General features: G+C 43.9%; 1 protein-coding gene across 1 annotated transcript in view; it reads left to right on the top strand.

Moving 5' to 3' along the window:
- The window catches only part of ARHGEF3 (Rho guanine nucleotide exchange factor 3), an 898,185-nt gene that overhangs the window by 262,499 nt on the left and 613,431 nt on the right, over window positions 1-22,255 (top strand). The gene's annotated exons all lie outside the window — the stretch shown is intronic.

The raw sequence follows: 22,255 nt of genomic DNA, 5'->3' as shown, positions 1-22,255 counted from the left end.
TGGTTAGTGCTCTAAGGACATATTTTCTGAGTTTTCAAATGGCGACAAAGCACTTTTAAATTATTTGTTATCTTTATGTTTTTTTATCCAGTTGACCACTTGATTAAATGTTGCACTTAGGGGAGAGGATGTGGTGTTACTTCCAGAACTGCAGACTTTGCAACTGGGGAACCAGGTTGGAGTTTCTGCCTCAGCTCGACATTCTGTGATTCTGGTCAAATCACTTAGTCTCCCCATATCTACAACCAAAATGAATTTGTTCTTGTGGGATGTAACCAATGCTCATGTAAAGCACTCCAATACCTGACAAGTCTGCACTATATAACACTGCAAAAACACAAAATAATAAGTGTTTTGCACACTTCTGTCATTGGGCTATATTTGGGCTACATATGGGTGATTTTGGGCTACATTTGGGCTCTTTTGTCTCCGGTGGCCATCTTGGGAGATTTATTTGTTATGAAGTTTCCTAATTTCCTCATGTACTGCAGTCTCCTCAGTAGGAAATGCTTTCAGTTTTTTACTTTGATTCCATCATGAAGGTATTCAGATATGTCACACATTTACCATAAATTCTGAATGTTAGCACTCTAGTTGCTCATTAGATCACTGTAGTAAAACTACTGTTCACCATGGAAGTCTGCTCCTGGTATTAAAAGTGCATGTTTCAGTCTGCATGTCAGAATTTTTTAATGAAATAGAAGAGGATTTGAGAAGTCACTCAAAATGTGCCCTCATTTTCTTTCTTCAGCATTAATCATAATTTCTATGGCAAAATGAACCCCCTCATTGTGTTCCTTTTTAAATTAAATGTTTTAAGTGTTACCAGTTTATTCCAATCAAGATGGCTTCAGGTGTGCCATACTTTTGTCATAATGAAGACAGTAAGCGCTCTAGTTGTTTTTAAGAACACTCTGGGACATTCTGTCATTGGGCTATACTTGGGCTACATCTGGGTGATATTTGGGCTACATTTGGGCTCTTTTGTCTCTGGTGGCCATCTTGGGAGACTTATTTGTTATGAAGTTTCCTAATTTCCTCATTTACTGCAGTCTCCTCAGTAGGAAATACTTTCAGTTTTTTACTTTGATTCCATCAAGAAGCCATTCAGATGTGTCACACATTTGCCATAAATTCAGAATGTTAGCACTCTTTTTGCTCATTGGATCACTGTAGTAAAGCTAATGCTCACCAGGGAAAACTGCTGCTGGTATTGAAAGTGCATGTTTCAGTCTGCATGTCAGAATTTTTTAATGAAATAGAAGAGGATTTGAGAAGTCACTCAAAATGTGCCCTAATTTTTCTTTCTGCAGCACTAATCATACTTTTTATGGAAAAATGAACCCCCTCATTTTGTTCCTTTTTAAATTAAATGTTTTAAGAGTTACCACTTTAATCCAAGCAAGATGGCTTCAGGTGTGCCATACGTTTATCATAAGTAGGACTGTTAGCGCTCTAGTTGTTCTTTGGAACACTCTGGGAAGCTGCAGTAGAACACAAAGGAATCAACTGACAGTCTCTGCTCTTGTTGGATGTACATGTTTTACTGAGAATGTCAGACTTCATTCTCACATGACTGAGAAAGATAATGTGAATTTACAGAAAATAAGCTCTCAGTTTAGCTTATAGATCACCTTCCAAACCTCTGTGGGAAAAGCATGAGAACATATTTTTCTCTCAATCATGATATCCCAGCAGAAGGCTTTTTCACATGGTGAAATCACCTTAGAACATACCACAATTCCTAAAATGAGCATGGTACCATCAACAAATGATTTATAATGTAACTAAAGTCTTAAAACCTTCTATTAACTGCAATGCTTTTTAATGAGGTGCTATCATGTATATTGGTCCCAAGATGGCTGCCAACACTTCTTGGATGAAGTGCTGACAGCTAATCAGATCTCAGGATGAGATGTGTGGTTAGGCTCCGCCCACATATATATATGATTTTACTTTTGATTTTCTCAGGAACTACTGAACAGATTGACACCAGACCTGCAAAAGGCACTTCCCTGACCTGAGGACTACCTCTCTGCCAAATTTCAAGTAATTCTGTTCAGCCGTTCGGGCTGTACCTTCGACTAAAGGTCCAATGGAAAAATGCATGGGGAAAACGCGTTTTGGGACCCCCCTTTTTTCTCGGCCCCGCTTGACGAATCACCCCGAGACTTTCAGGGTAGGAGTGGAGTGGAGCGCCCCACCTATTTTGAAAATTTTGCGAGGATTTGTCAACCGGCGCCAAAGTTATTCCATATAGAATGTTGCGGATTTCCTATGGAAACACGGTCCTAACTATAACTATCTACTGGCGACCGCCAGTAGACAATATATATATATATATATATATATATATATATATATATATATATATATATATATATATATATATAAATAATCCATTGAGCACTTTGTTTTCGAATGAAAACGCACTCATAGACATGTTCACTTAACAACAAAAACCAGCAGTTTGCGCCAGAAAGTTTCCAGGCCTAACACGTTTCGTTCTCCTGCCCTTGGTCACAAGACAATGTGACATGGAAGTGCAAAACAGTATGGGAGCAATGATTACCTCCTTAAATATTTATTTTGCCCAAGTGGGCCTCCGAGTGAGTCACATAAGCATGATGGTAATTGTAGTCCTGCAATATATATACTCATACACTCACACACTCACACACCCACTCACAGACCCACACAGACACACTCACACCCATTCACAGACCCACTCAGACACTTACACACCCACTCACACACTCACTCATGCACCCACTCAGTCACTCTCACACCCACTCACAGAGCCACTCAGACACTTATGCACCGACTAATAGACCCACTCATACAGTTACTTATCGACTCACTCACTCATGCACCCACTCAGAAACCCACTCAGACACTCACACACCCTCTTACAGACCCACACAAACACTTACACACCCACTCACAGAAACACTCAGACACTTAGTCACCCACTCCCAGTCCCACTCAGACACTCACACATCTACTCAGACAGACACATACCTGCTCACTGACCCACTCAGACACTCTCACGCCCACTCACAGACCCACTCAGACACTGACACATCCACTCACAGACCCACAGAGACACTTATGTACCCACTCACAGACCCACACAGACACTTACACACCCACTCAAAGACCCACTCAGCAACTTATGCACCCACTCACACAATCACCCAGACACTCATGTACCCACTCATGCACCCACTCAGACACTCTCACACCCACTGACAGATCCACTCAGACACTCACACACCTACTCACAGAGCTACTCAGATACTTACACACTCACAGACCCACTTAGACATATGCATCTACTCACAGACACTCACACCCCAACTCACAGACTCCCACTTACAGACCCACTCAGACACTCACACCATTACAGACCCACTAAGATGCTTACACACCCACACACAGACCCACTCAGATACTTATGGACCCACTCAGACACTTACACACCCTCTCACATACCCACTCAGAGAGCCACTCAGACACTTATACACTCACAGACCCACTCAGACACTTCTGCATCCACTCACAGACTCACTCAGACCTTTCTGCATGCACTCACAGATATAATCAGACACTTACTCACCCACTCAGTCCTACTCAGACACATATGCACCCACTCATAGAAGTTATTGGATGCTTACACACCCATTCACAGACCCATTCAGACACTCATGCACCAACTCACAGACCCACTCAGACACTCATGCACCCACTCACAGGCCCACATAGACAATCATGCACCCACTCACAGATCCACTCAGACACTCATACATCTACAGACCCTCTCAGACACTCATGCACCCACTCCCAGGCCCACTCAGACATTCACGCAAGCACTCACTGGCCCACTCAGAGACTTTCACAGCCACACACAGACCCACTCAGAAACCCGCGCATAGACCCACTCAGACACTCTCACACCTACTCACAGAATCACTCAGACACTGACACACCCACTCACAGACCCACTGAGATTCTTACACACCCACTCACAGACCCATTCAGACACTTAAACATCTACTCACTGATCCACAAAGACACTCACACACCCACTCACAGATCCACGCATGCACTTCTGCATCTACAGACAGACCCACACAGACACTCAGACTCCTACTTACAGCCCCATTCAGAGCCTCACACCCACTCACAGACCCACTCAGACACTTACCTACCTACTTGAACACTTATGCACACACTCAGAGAGCCACTCAGACACTCATGCACCTACTCACAGACCTACTCAGACACTCATGCACCCACACACAGACCCTCTCAGACGCTCGTGCAACCACTCACAGACCCACTCAGACATTTACACCTGCACCCACAGACCCACTCAGACACTCATGCACTCACAGACCCGCCCAGATACTCACGCATCCACTCACAGACCCACTCAGATACTCTTGCCCTCACTCACACACCCACTCAGATACAGACACACCTACTCACAGACCCACTCAGACACTTTCGCACCTACTCACAGACCTCCTCAGACACTCACGTACCAACTCATAGAAACACTCAGGCACTCATGCACCCACTCACAAACCCACCCAGATACTCTCACACCCATTCACAGACTTACTGAGACACTCATATACCCATTCACAGACCCAGACACTCAGGTACCCACTCACAGACCCACTCAGACACTCACACACCCACTCACAGACCCATCCAGACACTCATGCACCCACTCATTCACAGACCCCCTCAGACACTTATTCACCCACTCACACACTTAAACACCCTCTCACAGACCCACTCAGACACTGATTTGCCCACTCACAGACCCAATAACACTCAAGCACTGACTCACAGACCCACTCAGACACTCATGCACCCCATCACACCCACTCAGACACTTATACAACCACTTACAGAGGCACTCAGATGCTCTTGAACCTACTCACACACACAATCAGACACTAATGTGCCAACTCTCAAACCCACAATAGACCCACTCAGATACTCCCACACCCACTCACAGACCCACTCAGACAGTCACACACCGACTCACACTCACATAATGATATGCCCACTCACAGACCAACTCATGCACCCACTCAGATATTCATGCACCCAATCACACAGCTACTCTGAAACTCACACACCCACACACACAGACCCACCCAGACACTCTTGCACCCACTCACACACCCACTCAGATGCCCACTCGGACACACACACACATACTCACAGACCCATTCAAACACTCATGCACCCAATCACACACCCACTCAGATGCTCACACACTCACTCACAGACCTACTCAGACACTCACACACCCACTCACAGATCCACTCAGACACTCATGCACCCACTCACACACCCACTTAGACACTCATGCAGCCACTCTCAGACCCACTGTGTGGCTATATGGATGAATGAGTGGCTGTATGGGTGGGTGAGTGGCTGTGTTACTGGCTGTATGGGTGAGTGACTGTGTGCAAGTGGCTGTATGGGTGAGTGGGTGGCTGTTTGAGTGAGTGTTTGGTTAAGTGAGTGGCTGCATGGGTGACTGAGATTACATGTGAGTGCTTGTATAGATGTGTGAATGGGTATGTAAGAGGATGTCTGGGTGTGGGAGTGGCTCTGTTGAGAAGCTGTATGGGTGAGTGAGTGGGTGTGTGAGTGGCTGTATGGGTGAATAAGTGGGTGGGTGAGTAGCTGTATGGGTGAGTGAGTGGCTGTATGGATGAGTGAGTGGCTGTGTGAGTAGGCATATGGGTGAGTGAGTGGGTGTGTGAGTGGCTCTATGGATGAGTGAGTGGCTGTATGAGTGGTTGTATGGATATGAGTCGGTGTGTGAGTTGTTGTATGGGTGTGTGAGTTGATGTGTGAGTGGTTCTGTGGATGATGTCAATCAGTGATATCATCAGTGATGTCACTGACCATGTCATGAGTGATATTATATGTGAGGTCATAAGCAGTGCAGTGAGGGGGCATAAGTTATAGTTAACTCCGGTAACTACAATTGCAGAATTTCTATGACTTTGTGCATATATAAACTGAGCCTTACTATAACGTCCCGGTAACTGTTGTTTTTTTCAGTGAATTTCTAAGGTTTTTAAATTCTTTTTCTTAACTATAACATTCCTGTAACCTTTATTTTTTTCAGTGAATTTATATATATATATATATATATATATATATATATATATATATATATATATATTCCGTTTAACAACAGAGGAGCCATTTCCAAAGTCTTTTATAGTGTTCATTCGCTCCCGTATTAATCACCGTTGTCCAGCTGAGCCGAGTTTGTTTGGGAGAGACTGACTGTTGCCCGCATCGGCAGCCCACAGTTCCCAGGAAGCCCAATTCTTGCTCACCGGGTAAGTATCTCCCCTCGGTATTTCTTCTCGTAGTGAGGGCTGGAAGATGAAAAAGGGATGGAGCGTTTTAAAAGTGAATTTGGTTATGACCACAATGCTGCCGCTAAAACATCAAATTCCTCCTTTGTACCCAACGTCCAAGCCGCATATCCCAAATTACGAGGGCACTGAAGTGATCAAGCCTCCCCGTGTATTACGGACTGCGCCTGCAGCGTTGCCTCCCAGTCCTTGGTTGCGGCGGTCTGGAAACTATCCAATCCCATGGAGCTATGTACACGAAGTGCCCATGTTGTTTCCGACTGTTTGGTGCAGTCCGTGATCCACGGGGAGGCTTGATCACTGTATTGTAGCTTCAGTGCCCTCGTAATTTGGATTATGCGGCTTGGACATTGGGGACAAAGGAGGATTTTGGTGGCCGAAACGCGTAATGGCGTGCTGTGTGGGTGCTGATTGATATTAAATACCTGTGAAGCACGAGTTGGTGTCCGTGTGCTTCTTCCTCGTCGGTTGGAGGTGGGAGACAGCTGTTTGGATTTTCATATATATATATATATATATATATATATGTGTATATATATATATATATAATCTACTGGTGGTCGCCAGTAGATAGTTATAGTTAGGACCTATTTTCCATAGGAAATTCGCAACATTCTATTCCCAATAACCTTGGTGCCGGTTGACGAATCTTCGTGAAATTTACAAAACTCGTTGGGCGCTCCGGTCCGCTCCTATCTTGAAAGTTTCGTGGTGATTCGGCACGCAGGGGCTGAGAAAAAAGGGGGGGGCAAAACGTGTTTTCCCTATGTAATTTCTCATAGGAAACTTTAGACACGGCTACAGCCCGAACTGCTGAATGGAATTACACCAAATTTGGCAAAAAGGTAGCCCTTGGTTCAGAAATAACCCCTTTTTTAAATGGTGTAAATCCATTCAGTAGTTGCTGAGAAAATCAAAAGTAAAAACACACATATATCTATGGCCGCTGAGGATCCGCGGACCCTCCCCTTCACGAGCTGCATGCTAATTGGCTGTCAACACTCCAAAGCAGGAAGTGTTGGCAGCCATCAGTAAAATAAATGCGCAAAACACGAAAAGGGGGCAGGGTAGAAACACCCTGACCCCCTAGGCCTGCTTAGGGGGTCCCACAAGGACCCCCAGGGCCCCCCCAATTTTTTTTTTTCTAAATGGCAGAATCGGATCCAGGCGAAGGGAAAAAAAACGAAGCGCAGACTTTCGCGCTTCTTTATTAATTAGCCCCGAGTGGGCCAAATCCTGGGGGCAATATATGTATTGTAATGGGGGGCCCAAAGGAGCCCTCCAGCCCCGGGGACCGCCACCCCCCAGGGCTTTTAAAACATATTGGCAGGGGGGCTCACAGCCCCCCCTGCCCCGGGGACTGCCACCCCCGGGGCTTATCTAAACTATTTACGGGGGGCTCATGGCCCCCCACAGCCCCGGGGACCTCCACCCCCCAGGGCTTGTTTTAAAAAAATAAATAAAAGACAAACATGTGTCGGGGGGGCTTGAACCCCTCCACAAGCCCTGGGGACTGCCACCTCCCCGGGGCTCTAAATATTAAAATTGGGGGGACCGCGACGGACCCCCCAAGCCCCAGGGAAACCCAACCCCCGGGGCTTTGTGAATGGTGGGAGGGGGCCGCGTGGACCCCTCCTGGAGCCCTGTCATGGCCCTGGGGACCGCCACCCCCCAGGGCCAGCTTCTGCAGTGTCCTGGGGTGCCCACCCCCGGGACACTGCTGTTTGCTATGGCAGGGCGGGAGCCAACTAACCCACCAGGAACCTCCAGTATGTGCCAGGAAGCTGCGTTGCAGAGAGGTGTTCTGAGGCCACGCTCCTTTTTACACCTCTCTGCAACGCAGCTCTGTGGCGCTTAATGGAGGTACCTGGTGGTCTAGTTGCAAGCCAGGGACCCTCAGGATTCAAGGGGAGTTAATCCCCCAACTTAAAACGCGCCACGGGGCGCAGTTGCACAGTGGTGAAGGAAGGGGGCGGGGCCTGAGGTGACATGTGTACAAACACGCCCTGTGGCGCGTTTTAAGTTGTGGAATTAATTCCTCTTCAATCCTGAGGGTCCCTGGGGGCCAACTAGCCCACCAGGTACCTCCAGTAAGCGCCATGGAGCTGCGTTTCAGAGTGTTGTAAAAAGGGGCGTGGCCTCTGAACACCTCTCTGCAACGCAGCTCTCTGGCGCATACTGGAGGTACCTTGTAGGCTAGTGGGCCCCCAGGGAGCATCAGGATTGAAGAGGAATTAATTCCCCAAATTAAAAAGCGCCATAGGGCGTGTTTGCAGACATGTCACCTCAGGTCCCGCCCCCTTCCTTCACCATTGTGCAAACGCACCCTGTGGCGAGTTGTAAGTTGGGGAATTAATTCTCTTTCAATACTGAGTTTCCCTGAGGGCCAACTAGCCCACCAGGTATCTCCAGTATGCGCCATGGAGCTGCTTGCAGACAGGTGCCCAGAGGCAACGCCCCTTTTTACAACACTCTGTAACGCAGCTCCCTGGCGCTTACTGGAGGTACCTAGTGGGCTAGTTTGACCCTAGGGACCCTTAGGATTCAAGGGGACTTAATCTCCCAACTTAGAATGGCCACAGGGTGTGTTTACACAGTGGTGAAAGGAGGGGACAGGGCTTGAGGTGACATGTGCGAACACGCCCTGTGGCGTGTTTTAAGTTGGTGAATGAATTCCCCTTCAATCCTGAGGGCCCCTGGGGCCAACTAGCCCACCAGGTGCTTCCAGTAAGTGACACTGCGATGCGTTGCAGGGAGGTGGTGCAGGCCGTGCCCCTTTTTACACCTCTCTGCAACGGCGCTAACTGGAGGTACCTAGTGGGCTAGTTTGACCCTAGGGACCCTCAGGATTCAAGGAGACTTAATCTCCCATCTTAAAACGGTCACAGGGCGTGTTTACACAGTGGGGAAGAGAGGGAACGGGACCTGAGGTGACTTGTGCAATCACGCCCTGTGGCACGTTTTAAGTTGGGGAAATAATTACCCTTCAATCCTGAGGGCCCATGGGGGCTAACTAGCCCACCAGGTGCTTCCAGTAAGCGCCACTGCGCTGTGTTGCAGAGAGGTGGTCCAGTCCGTGCTACCTTTTACACCTCTCTGCAATGCAGCTCTGTGGGGCTTACTGGAGGTACCTAGTTGGCTAGTTTTACCTTAGGGACCCTCAGGATTCAAGGGGACTTAATCTCCCAACTTAAAACAGCCACAGGGCGCGTTTACACAGTGGTGAAGGGAGGGGACGGGGCCTGAGGTGACGTGTGAAAACACGCCCTGTGGCGCGTTTTAAGTTGGGGAAATAATTCCTCTTCATTCCTGAGAGCCGCAGGGGGCCAACTAGCCCACTAGGGACTCTCCGGATTCAAGGGGACTTAGTCTCCCAAATTAAAACAGCCACAGGGCGTGTTTGCACACATCACCTCAGGCCCCCCCTCCATTCACCAGTGTGCAAACGCGCCCTGTGGTGCGTTTTAAGAGGTAGTTTTAATCTCCCTGCCCTATTATGTACTAGGGTCTTACAGAGGAGTCCATGGTAATCACAGGGGTACCACAACGCATAGTGTTCCCTTGTGTATGTAGGTGTTTTCACTGTATTCTAAGTGTCTTTTAACATAGCACTGGCAGTAGGACTGGTTAGCCAGACTCAGTTACCACCAGTACCCGTCTGAAAAAGTTGTGGGTACAGGATGATTTTGCAACAAGGCTTCTTTCTGCTCCTCTGTTTGTTCTTTCTTCACGTTTTCCTTCTTCCTGCACTTTTCTTCATCTTTGAGGACTTCTGTTGCTTTTTTCTGCATTTCTTTTATTTCTTTCAGTGCGTTTTTTCCTCTTTCTTCACATGTCCTAGCTCTGTAGGCATAGTTAGAAATAGCATTTAAAAAACCTTTGAAATTCACTTAAAAAACCATAGGTTTCAGTCACGTTAAAGTTAGAAATTAGCATTTAAAAAACATTTGAAAATCACTGAAAAAACCATAGGTTTCAGGCACGTTATAGTTCGGAATTAGCATTTAAAAAACCTTAGAAATTAACTGAAAAAACCATAGGTTTCAGGGGTGTTATAGTTAGCTGAACATTTCACTCGTACAAAACCCTAGAAATTCCCCCATTATAGTTAGTTCAGCTAACTATAACTCACGCGCCCGCAATGCACTACTGATGACGTCACATATTACATCACTCATGACATGGTCAGTGACATCACTCATAACATCACTCATGACATTTCAAATGACATCACTAATGACATCACTGATGACATCATCCTTGTGATAGAGTGGTGGACCCCCTCTCACCCTAATAAAACCTTTGATACACACACTCAAAAATAGAAACTAAACTTTACAAAACAATGGACATACCAATACAATTTACAACAACCTATTCAGTAATTCCAAGATCTACAAACGCATCCACTCATTCACCAACAGTCCTATACAGTCACTCATACATGTACTTACTCATCATATGTACTCATACACCTATACATCCTGTTACACACCGCCACTCATCCATAGAGTTACTCACACAGATAGTCACTCATGCTAACAAAGAATCAAACATCCATTTACTTGCATATACAGTTATACACACACCACCAAACTTACTTCTACAGAAACTTACACATACTTACTCTCTTAAGCAATCACTTATAGAAACACATACTAATTTATACAGAAACTCATCCAATCTCTCAATCTCACATATACTCACTTATATACACCAATACTCACATATACTAATTTAAAATATATGTAGTTACTGATAAAGACACTATTGAGACAGTCATTTACTCACTAACACACCCATACACACACTCATCCACCCATACAGTCCTGCACACATACTGTCTTCAACACATACAAACAGTGACTCACTCATTCATGCATCTATGCACTAAGTAATACCCCCCACTAAACCATACTGACACTTAGACACTCATACTGATACTCGAAAAACCAAGTAATAACCCATATAGACACTCATGTAGCTACTCACCAACCCATGCAGTCACTTATACAGAAAGTTAGAGACTAATACAGATATTTACATATTTAAACATTACTCACTAACTCATGTATTCACTAAGATACACTTAATCAGTCCGTTATACGATCAATTTTAGGGAAAAAAATCATCCATTTAGACACTTATATACCCATTTATTCTTCCATCGACCTTGAGATATACATACATAAAACATATTTAATTTTCAGAAAAACACACATTCACTGGATGATGTCATCAGTGATGTCATCAGTGATGTCATTGAGATGTCATCAGTAATGTCATGAGTGATGTCACTGACCATGCCATGAGTGATGTAATATGTGACATCATCAGCAGTGCATTGCGGGCGCGCGAGTTATAGTTAGCTGAACTAACTGTAATGGGGAAATTTTTAGGGTTTTGTACGAGTGAAATGTCCAGCTAACTATAACGCCCCTGAAACCTATGGTTTTTGTTTTTTTCAGTGAATATATATATATACATACATATATACATACTGACATACATACATATCTCAATTAAGGTGCAAACTTTACTTTCGTTGTGATTTTCCCCTTGTTGTAAGCCCAAAGGCTCGTTTGTCACCCCAAGGTCACAGACTCACACCAGAGAAACAGATTATCTTTTGTTGCTTATACTTGGGTGTTCAACTCACATATTACTTTTTCTCCATACAATGGTTAACCTGTCACAAATGTACATATACATAGTACACTTAATTATAAATATATATGGCTCACTCACCAACATTACATTGTCCCTTCCTAATGGAACCTGCCATTTTAGTTAAAATACAAAAACCACTTGACCTGGGTAGTTGTCAGTATCCCAACCATATGTTTCGATCGAGGGATTACCTTGTACCCTCCTTTTTCGTATCTCAGCTGGCAAGATGGTGCTTTGAGTTAAGTGCTCACTCTTGAAATCTGATGTGTCTGGCATTCTACAAGGCAAGATCCTGTCAGAGGCAACTCATCCTTTTATATGTCTTATGTTGATACATTGGGCACCAATAAATCGGATAGTAGTAATAATTGCTATTAGCAGCACATCAAAATGACAATTATAAGGTAAATTATTATTGCTATACGGGACCACTTTGAAACTTTCAGCAGAACACAAATTTTCTGGGTTGACTCGTCAGCTGACTGTGTTTCCATTCTGGAAGAAGTTGGCCAACTGTGAAAATGTTTGATGGCAATAATGTACTTTATGTATTATAATCTTGAGTAGTGTGCTAATGCTTGAACTACTCAATATATTTCGAGTGGTAGCTGAAAATTCATAGAAAAAATGTCAATTATTCTATGTCCATGAGGGCTTGTCTCTTTTTTTAAAATCTCTGGTAGTTGTCCAGGTGTGGAGTGTGGTTACTGAAATCAAGAGAGGATGCGCTGATGTTACCATTTCTTATACTCAATGCAAGACAATTCTCATTTAGTGCAGTCATTTCCATTGGTGTTCTATGTCATGATGATATCCCTGTTGTAGGCATTTTTTAGAATATGCCATTGTGCAATCAGTATATAAATGACATATTTCACAGGGCATTTCTGGTGGATGGATAGGGTATCGAAGTGTGTAATCACACATGTTTCAGTCATGTCCTGTACAAAACGTTATATGGCAAAGGTACAATGTAAGATATTTGTAAACATGTATAGTTTCCACAACAAGCATGTTCTGAGGTTTTTCTGTTTAGTGAGCCTTTTTGAACTGCATTGAACAATAGGTTTTGCATCTCTTTTGCATTTGAGGTTGGTTATAATTTTCCAAGGCAGGTCAAAGGTATGTTTGACCTGTGGTCATATCATTGTATTTTCATGAAGATCGAGCACGGGGCACATGCCAGCCTGCAGAACCGGTTTATGTTATCTTCCAGATGTTCTTTTCTCAGACACAGCCTTTGTGCTAGGTGATGGTTCCCACAGTAGGTAGCAATGATGATGACTCTAAGCTAGAGTATCCAAAACAGGGACACAATGAAGTGTGATGTCTCTGCACTTGGCTGCCATCAGTCTCCCTGCTAAAGCTGTAACCAAGGACAGACAAAAGGGCAGGCCCCATCTTGAAAGAAATACTTTATCTTGAACAACAGATTCAGTCTCACTCCTCACCCTAGCCAGCTACCAAAGGGCAGAGCTCAGGAAAAACTAATTATAAGTTGTTTGCCATCAAGCTCCTCATTGAATTCTTAAGGGAGAGGCATGTCCTCATCATCCTTCACTTCACAGTCTGGGTAGCCACCGTTCAGCTGCAGGACTGCAGTCAAAGTTCTTCCACTGTCTGGGAAAGCTGTATCCACCCAATATCTTGTTCCATGCTAAACCAAGGATCATCGAAAATCGATCCTCCTGATCTCAACACTCATAGTCCTACTACAATTCATGTGCCTCTCTCTCTCTCTCTCTCTTGCTATTTCTCGCTGAAAAATGTTTCATCTGATTCATACATGCAATGTGCATGGAATCAGGACAAGAATCAGGTGTTATCATAACAGAAGAATTTTGCAAGAGAGGTGACTGTAGGCTACCCCCTTCCATGATGCATAGAACAAGATTTGATCATGCTACTGATTCACAAAAGCTCTATGTGGCTTACTCTGGGCATGGATGGTTTTCCTGTGGCTACTATGAGGGCATGATTGGTGCACCCTCAAGGTCACAGAATATGTTTGGGACTTTGGATTATGAGAACAAAGCATTGGCCTTTGCACAAACATTAGATTACCATGAGACAGGGCCAAACAAAAAGATGAGATCAGTCAGGGCAGAGGTACATGCCTGTTCACCATGCAAAGGACATTCACGCCCCAACACAAACTGAGCATTTGCTGGTTGGTGTTCATTAGATTCTTAATTATAGGCATTGGATTAGATTTGGTGATGTATGAGTGTATTGCCTATGATAGCAAATCTGGTTTATGGACCCTGAAATATCTGGAGTCCAGCAATCCTATTCTTTGGTTAATGCTGCAAACAGATTATAATATCAAGTATTTTATTTACTATGTTTTTATAAATTGAAAGTTTTAATATTTTTTCCAGTCAATACTGAATTAAAAAAGATTTACTTATTGAATAGGCAGAATGTAAATTAGATTTTGTTAATTTGTCCAGGGGTGGGGATTCTGAAAGTAGTGACAGTATAGAGGCTCCCACTGACAAAGTGCATTCACGGGGTAGTTAAGGGATTAGCTACATTTACAGATGGGTGAAAAAGTCCACTGCAGTGAACTCTTTTCTGTGTTGATGCATGCCTGAGACTTCTCCTTTCCAAGGAACAGGTTAGTTTCTTTTTCCAAGTAACGTGAAATATCTTTGTAGTTCTTGGAGGGGATCTTTAGATTGCTGTAAGAAGGCAAGCCTTTGGGAGAACACTGTCTTCTTTTAAGAAGCATGTAACCATAATAGGTAGAACCACAAGTCCTCTATGATTTGGACAATTAGCAGAGGACCAGTAGCTGCTAATGTAACAGAAATGTGGTGAGGGCGGGGTCAGCGCGGGAAGGGCAGCGCTTGGAGGGGGGAGGCAGGGTTGGGGGCAGTGTGAGGAGGCTGAAATATATATATACATCTTTTTACTTATTTGCCGTTCTTCTGCTTGTCACGCTGCTCCCCGGGCTTTTCCTCTGTCACAGGCTGAAGCTCCCAGCTTACTCAGCAACCAATCCCGACCCGATGCTACTCTCAGCATGAAAGCAGCATAGAGATTGGTTGGAGCGCACTGGTTTAGTGCTCCCTCGAGATATAGGACCCTTTGGTAGCTGATCTCTCCACCAAGCTGGGTTGGAGAGATGTCACTGCGCATGACGGTTTGGTCAGCCTCAAACGGCCAGACAAACCGTCATGTGCACTGACAGCAGGGCCCACCACTCCTCCTCGTCCTGCTGCAGTGCTGTGGCCCCACCCCAAGACAGCTGCAGGACGAAAAATAAAAGGATCTGCACTTTGATCATTTTATTTTTTGTTTGCTTCTGCGGGCAGTGGGGCGACGCTCCTCCGCCATAGCTAAGGAGCCGTCCCTGCACAGGACATATATTACATTACGTTGCTGGAAACAAGAGTGTAAGATAGGTAGTGTTCTGATTAATTGGAATGAAAGAATGGTTCTTTAAATTATAATTCACAACCCCTTTTTCACTGTTCAAGATTTAAAGAAGAGAAGGATGATAAATAATATATTTATGTTTCTTGAGGGGTAAATACTTATTTCCAGCTCTCCAAAGATACACAGAACAATGCCTCCTTAAAAATTGGATTGCCTGTTGAGTACTTGCCATTTCTTGGGAGTGGTGGCTCGGAGAAAGTTCTCTGTTTCAGAAAGAACTGCTGATAGGTTGTGGATTCTGAATCAGGAGCTTACAGGTTGACTCCACTTAAAGCATTTTTACTTAATTTTAGTTTTTGAAAAATGTAACCAACTGAGGATATTCGACCTCCTGTAACTTAAACCAGTTTCAGTCTCCAGGTAGGTACCAGTTAACTTTATCGAAGTCCACTTTGTCGCCGGGGATATTTTAACATGTTTTAGGTGTTATTTTTACCATTAATTCTCCTTTGTGTCAAGTTTTACTATGTTTTTATATTCTGATTTTCGATTACTTTTTATAAAGTAAATATTAGAAATCTCGAAAGATATTTATGATTTTGCTTGATTGTCAATAATTTTTTACAATGTACTTTTATTAGGGACTCATTTATATTTTTCTAGATCCATAGTGATCCTTGATGAAAAGCTTGTTTCAGTTTTTGCTGGTGAAGTGTTTTTTTTAAATAATATTCCATTCTTTTTCTTTTTCAATTGAATTCTTATTGATAATACTTTTGTGCCTACAACATATCCACCACTGCGCATTATTCGGGCCTCACCTTTCTAATATTTGTTATAATTCTTTACTCAAACTTGTTTGGACATAAAGGTATTTTATTTCATGGTGTACTGTCATTTAGTAAGCACTATGCCTATAAAAAGTTTATCAAAGGTTTACTTTGTATGTTAAATCAAGCTATGTAATAGAAGCATGTGGCATCCTGATTAAAGTCTGCTTGCCCCTGTGGCCAGAATTGAAGAACACATTTGTAAAGTCATGTAGATTGAATTTATTAATAAAAGGGAATTATTGTGATCTAAAGTTGTCCTTACGTAAGAATTTAATAGCATCACTTCATGCAACAATGAGATAACTGTTTTCTGTAGCATGTGGAAGAGCATAATTAACATTAAGAAAGCAGGGGCAGGACAAACTAGACTGCACTAGTGGGCTAATCTGTATGGCGGTGACATCTAGTATCTTATTACTTAACGTATAAGTGCGCTCCTTTCCTCCATTTATCTATCAGGCGGGCAGCTCTGTTTGTGAATTTGATAGGCACTATGTGAAGAATTTTAGCAAAATGCCATGCTTGGTGCTGTCCACCAGGAAGTAGTATGCTGGAGTATTTAGATGTACCATGATAGTAAACATAATTTGTGGAATTGGAGAAAGTCTCAGTGTGATAAAATTAGGTTAAACATGGACTGAATTAGAATCTGATACAATGAAGGACACTATTAAACAACAGTTTCCCTTTCAGGATCTGGGCTGGCAGGAAGCAGGAATAAGAGTGGATTCATGTAGATATATTGACATGGTAGTTGAGGGACTCCTAATTTTAGAAGAGGGTTTCAGTCAACTCACTACTTTACAAACAATGTAGCTACATTCACTGTAGTGGGCGAATTATGAGCACACTCATCGTGGAGACACAAAGTGGTCTTGACAGGAGGCAGGAAGATGGTCGAGGGGTCTCCACATGACATCGGTAACATGCAGGGCATGGTAGAAAAGGGATTGGATACAGGCAATGATAGAGATCATGGCGACATAAAGGCAAAACTAGGAATGACTGGGACTAAGTAAAAGGGGAAGCAAGATGTGGCATGGAGACAGACCCAGAAAGAGTGATGGAGGCCAAGATGGGATGAGATGGGAGTGGGATTGTCTATTAGGATATGTGGATTGTCCACAGTAACTTAGTGGGGCAGACCAAGGGTACAGAGCACAGGAATGAACGTGTATAGGGCTACACAAGAGATGGAAAGAATCACCTAAAGATATCAGGCTAGCAATGTGGACCGAAATCAGACCAATGAGAGCCAGACAGGCTATACAGTCAGAAGGCGGATGGGGACAAAACATGCAGACTGGAAACAGAGAACTCGACTATATCAGAGAGAGAAATGTGAGGAGGGAGCTCCGGAAGAATGCCCACATGCACAACTGTAGACATGAAGAGTAGGGTCTGTAGCAACAATAATCCAGTGTAAACACAGTAGCAAACTAAGACATGGAGAGAGAAAGCATTGGTCAGGTTCCCATGAGAGTATCGAGGGCTTGGACTGCTCCCTATCTTTTACCTTTCCTGGATTCTTTATGTCAAATTCAGCTCAAACTAGCCTTGTCGGTGGGACAAGTTATACCAACATAAGCAAAGATAATACATACAATAGGTCCACTACAGTAAGTTGACTGCATTATTGGTTTTTAGTTTTGCCACAAAAGTTTAGACTTAAGCCTGGACTTGGGTCTCAGTAATAAACTGGTACACTAAATATGGCAAAAAGTCTGTTTTTTACTTTACAATGTTGAGTATAAGTGGGCAATGGCAGAGCAGACAAGCAAAAGCATGGCATGATACTCTGATGACTGGGTGCAACATATCCAATAGATATTGCGGTCTCCCTCCACGTTTTCCTAGTACTATGGTTTTTTCCCCCAACATTTTTCTTACAACTGTTATTGTCTTACATGTCTGAATCTTGAACAGTGCACTCCATCTTATGCCACTCCACTCCACTCTACTTTACACCACTCTATGCCATGCCACTCCACTCTACGCAACTCTAGTCTACCGTACTCCACACTACGCCACCCCACTGTACGCTACTTATTGCCACTGGAATCTACACCACTGCACTCTGCACTACTCTATGCCATTCCATGCCACTCAACTCCACTTTACATTACTCTACACCACTCCACTCCACTCTACACCACTTCACTCTACGTCACTTCACTTTATGCCACTTCACTCTATGCCACTTCACTCTATGCCATCCGACGCCACTCCGGGCCACTTGACTTCACTCTATGCCACACCACTCTGTGCCACTCCATTGTACTCCACTTCACACCACTCTATCCCATGCCACTCCACTCTACTCCACTTCACGCTGCTATACAACATGGCTAAATGACATTGGCATAGCCACTCGTGTGGGTGAAACCTATTGGCTTTGCCAATGCTTGTTGTGTGTGTCCCTCCCTTCAGCATTGCCTCCTTACAATCCTTTTGATTGGCTATTTTGTATACTTCTTCTGTTCGCTTTTTGGTAACTACTTTTTTTTTTTGTTAAAGCAGTCCCTGAGAGTGCACATGTTTCCTAGCTCTGTATCTCCTGTGCTTCTCCCTCCCTACTGCATGTTGCTCTCTTCCCCATGAGCTTCTCCCTCCATGTTGCTTTCTCTTTTGAGTTCTTCTCTCCGTTACCCCTTGTTGTTGTATCCCTTGTGTGTTGGTTATACCCTCCCCTGCCACCCAGCTTTATTTTTTTTTATTACTCGCCCACCTGATACTCCACTGCCCCCAGCTCTTCAGCTCGTTTTATATATATTTTATTTATTTTATTTTTTTGAAAGGGCAAAGCAGAAAATTGTTGTCAGCCCTCTGCTTTAAAAAAAAGTGCTTATTCGCTAGTATACATTTTTTTTTTTTAATTTACCAAGCCATCTTGAATCAGTAAATTAAAAGAAAATGGTGCATATGTAATTTAATAAACACGTGCATATGTGGTGATGCATGCAAACGCTTGTGTGGTGACGCACATGTACATCCTCACACGAGCTCATTCCTCAAGATGGCATGGCCACCAGTAGAGGCTGCATCATATCACCTTTCTTTTGTTTGGTGATGCCGCACAATATTGGCAAAAAGAGCTTTTTTGTCGATGCTGTACAGCATCACCAAGAGACTGCCATGGCCAATAGGTCCCAATGATGCGCCTTTTTGGCTTTGCCAGTGCTTGTTTCTCTTCTTTCTGCCCTCTAGTTCCCTATTCAAGATATTTTCTTTGCCTTTTGATATTTCTACAGTGTTGAGAAGTGCCACCTGTTGACGACCAACCCAATTTAAGCTTGCTGATGACAAATGGTACTCTGAATATTTGTTGTTAATTGTACCAGGCTCTTTCAGTGGAATCTCGATTTGTATTCCTTTGCTGCAGTTTGTGGCCTCTGTACTATGATTGCATGCTAGTAGAAGGAAAAGAGATGGGCTTCCTAGGGCTTAGTTTGGAGGTATGGATTCCTGTGTCGGAGTGCATGCTTCTTACTAAATAAGTCCATTTGGGGCATACACTTAGGGGCTCATTTAAGCGTTGGCGGCTGGAATTTTCAGCAGCGCTACCGAGGATCGACCTCACCGGTGCTCATTGTGATCTCCATTAGAGGTGGCGCTGCTAGAAATGGCCAGCCTAAAATTGGACGGGCAGATCCAACACCCTTTTCAAAGGTATCACCACTGCAGGATGTTAAAGCTGAGGACCAGGCAGGTGAAGATTCTCCCATCAGGTCCTTCAGTCTCCTCCCAACCCCACTTTAGGATGATAGGAATCAGAGAAAGGTGGCCGTGGCGTCCAGTATTTTGTGGCTAAGGTCCAGTTGTTGTCCTTTGAATCAGCCCCTTAGCCTCTTCCTTTTAAGGCTATGAACAAAGTCCATTCTATCTTATTTGCACAATGTGCAATCCTCACCACGGGTAGCTAGCTTCAAATGAGTCCTGACTCTATATTTCCTGAAGGCGCGTTAACTAGTTGCCCTATGTTCCAAGCATGTGCTATACATTGTTTACAATTCTTTATGAAGCTCTAAATAGTGCTAAGGCTCAGGGAAATGTTTAGCAAGGTCATCCCTAATGGACAGCTCCTCTTACCAGGCTTAAGTAATCTCAGCGGAGGGTCTGGGTTGGAAGCTGCTTCCTCTTGCTTTCCATATGTCTGTCCTGTCCTTCAGTTGTTGACTGTGGTGCGAAGCGCAAACCCTTTGAAGTGGATTAACCCACAGTAACACACTGTCATCAAGGGGTCGATGCTAAACAGCCGAACATTGATACTAGAAGATCTGCAGCATTATATTGTGTGTCATTGGTACCTTCCTCCTGTAGTTTACAAATAACTGCTTCAAAGTGTGTGGTTATCGATCGGTAGAGGGGGTTATGCTGCAGGGAAGCACAATAATTTGATGCAGACATGGAAATGGATAGTTCATTGAACAGTTAGGCATTAAGTTATGTTTTGTGTAAGGTTTTTTTGAGCTCAACTTTCCCACAGCTTAGTGATCTGTTCTGATGTAGACTGAGGTCTAGTGTAAATTTCAGATGGCTCTCAAAAATCTCAGTTTGGCTGTGGGGTCAAGCCAGACCCAAAACTTTGGTACATACACCGAAACACATGTATGTGTACCACTGCTGTACAATAATGTTAGTGATGTTGTTTATAATTGTGATGGACAGGGCCAGGTGTGGTTCAACAAATTGTGTGTTTTATTGTGGGTGGCATTGTTAGCCTCGGTGCATTTTAAACTCCAGCTCTTCTCTGTGCATACTCACTCACATAGGGTCATAGAATGTTATGTCATAGGTATGCCCTGTAGGAGTTAAAGACATGATTTTCATACAAAAAAGGGAAATGATTCACAGAATCAGCATTTCCAGGCTTAAATCCCTTGCAAGGGTGGACAAGTCATCGACAGGGTGGACGTTTGAGCACAAGGAAGTCAGCGTTGGGAGCTTGAAAGAGAGAATGGTTTCTCCAAAGAGAAATTAATTCCTTTGGATACAAACATGGGCTAAAAAAAAATTCAATGGCCCTAAAAACCTTTAGTTTAAACTGATTGAATCTCTCCATGCCTAAATAAACAAATAAAATGAAATGAAATGAAACGTAGACTTATAGAGTGCGATTGCTGCCCTGAGGCGTCCAAGCGCTGACTAGAGAGTGGAGCCACTTGTCAGAGGCGGTCAGCTGAGGAATTAGTTATGAGCGTTAAAGAGAAAGGTCTTTACTTGCTTACGGAAGGAGGGCAGATTAGGGTTGGACCTAAGTTGGAGGGGAAGGGAGTTCCACAGTTTGGCGGCATTATAGGAGAACATCCTGCCACCAGCTCTCGTTCTCTTAATTCTAATAAAATGAATGTGTAATGTAACTGGTGCTCATGTAAAGCGCTGCAATACTTTCAGGTCGAGTGGGCGCAATATAAAACTGCAAAAACATAGGGCCTTATTTAGACTATGATGGACGGGATACTCTGGTGCCAACATGGCGGATGTCCCGCCCACCATATTGTGGATTATAGCCCATGAACAGCATGTGATATATCTGCCAATCCCTAATGAAGGCCCATAGCTTTCAACGTGTAGCTCTTTGGAATGTTGGAGCATCTAAAGTAAGGGAGAGTCTAAAAGAATCAAAAATTGCTTCTACTGTGCTCGTTTTGTTGTGCAGTGTCCTATACAAATATCCTACTTACATTACATACAAGAGAAAGTTCTGTAGAACTGCCACTTTATGCTGAATCGCAGGGAGAGCACATTTGGAAATGCTGGTGAAAGGTGTGGTAACTTTTTTTCCCAAAGGTCAAAAGGTCGCGGAACACTGCCGGCTTCGTGTTGCTCATGTGTCCAGTGAAGCCATCACTCTGCGCCCCGCACCGCCACCTTGTCCCTCGCTGACCCTTGTTAAGTGGAAACCAGAGAGAGCTCTCCCTGGGTGTCCCGTTGGCCTCTTTGTCA

This window comes from Triturus cristatus, chromosome 9, assembly GCF_964204655.1.
Source record: "Triturus cristatus chromosome 9, aTriCri1.1, whole genome shotgun sequence".
NCBI lineage: Eukaryota > Metazoa > Chordata > Amphibia > Caudata > Salamandridae > Triturus > Triturus cristatus.
The sequence above is the reverse complement of the archived record's forward strand: the minus strand, read 5'-3'. Positions and strand labels throughout refer to the sequence as shown.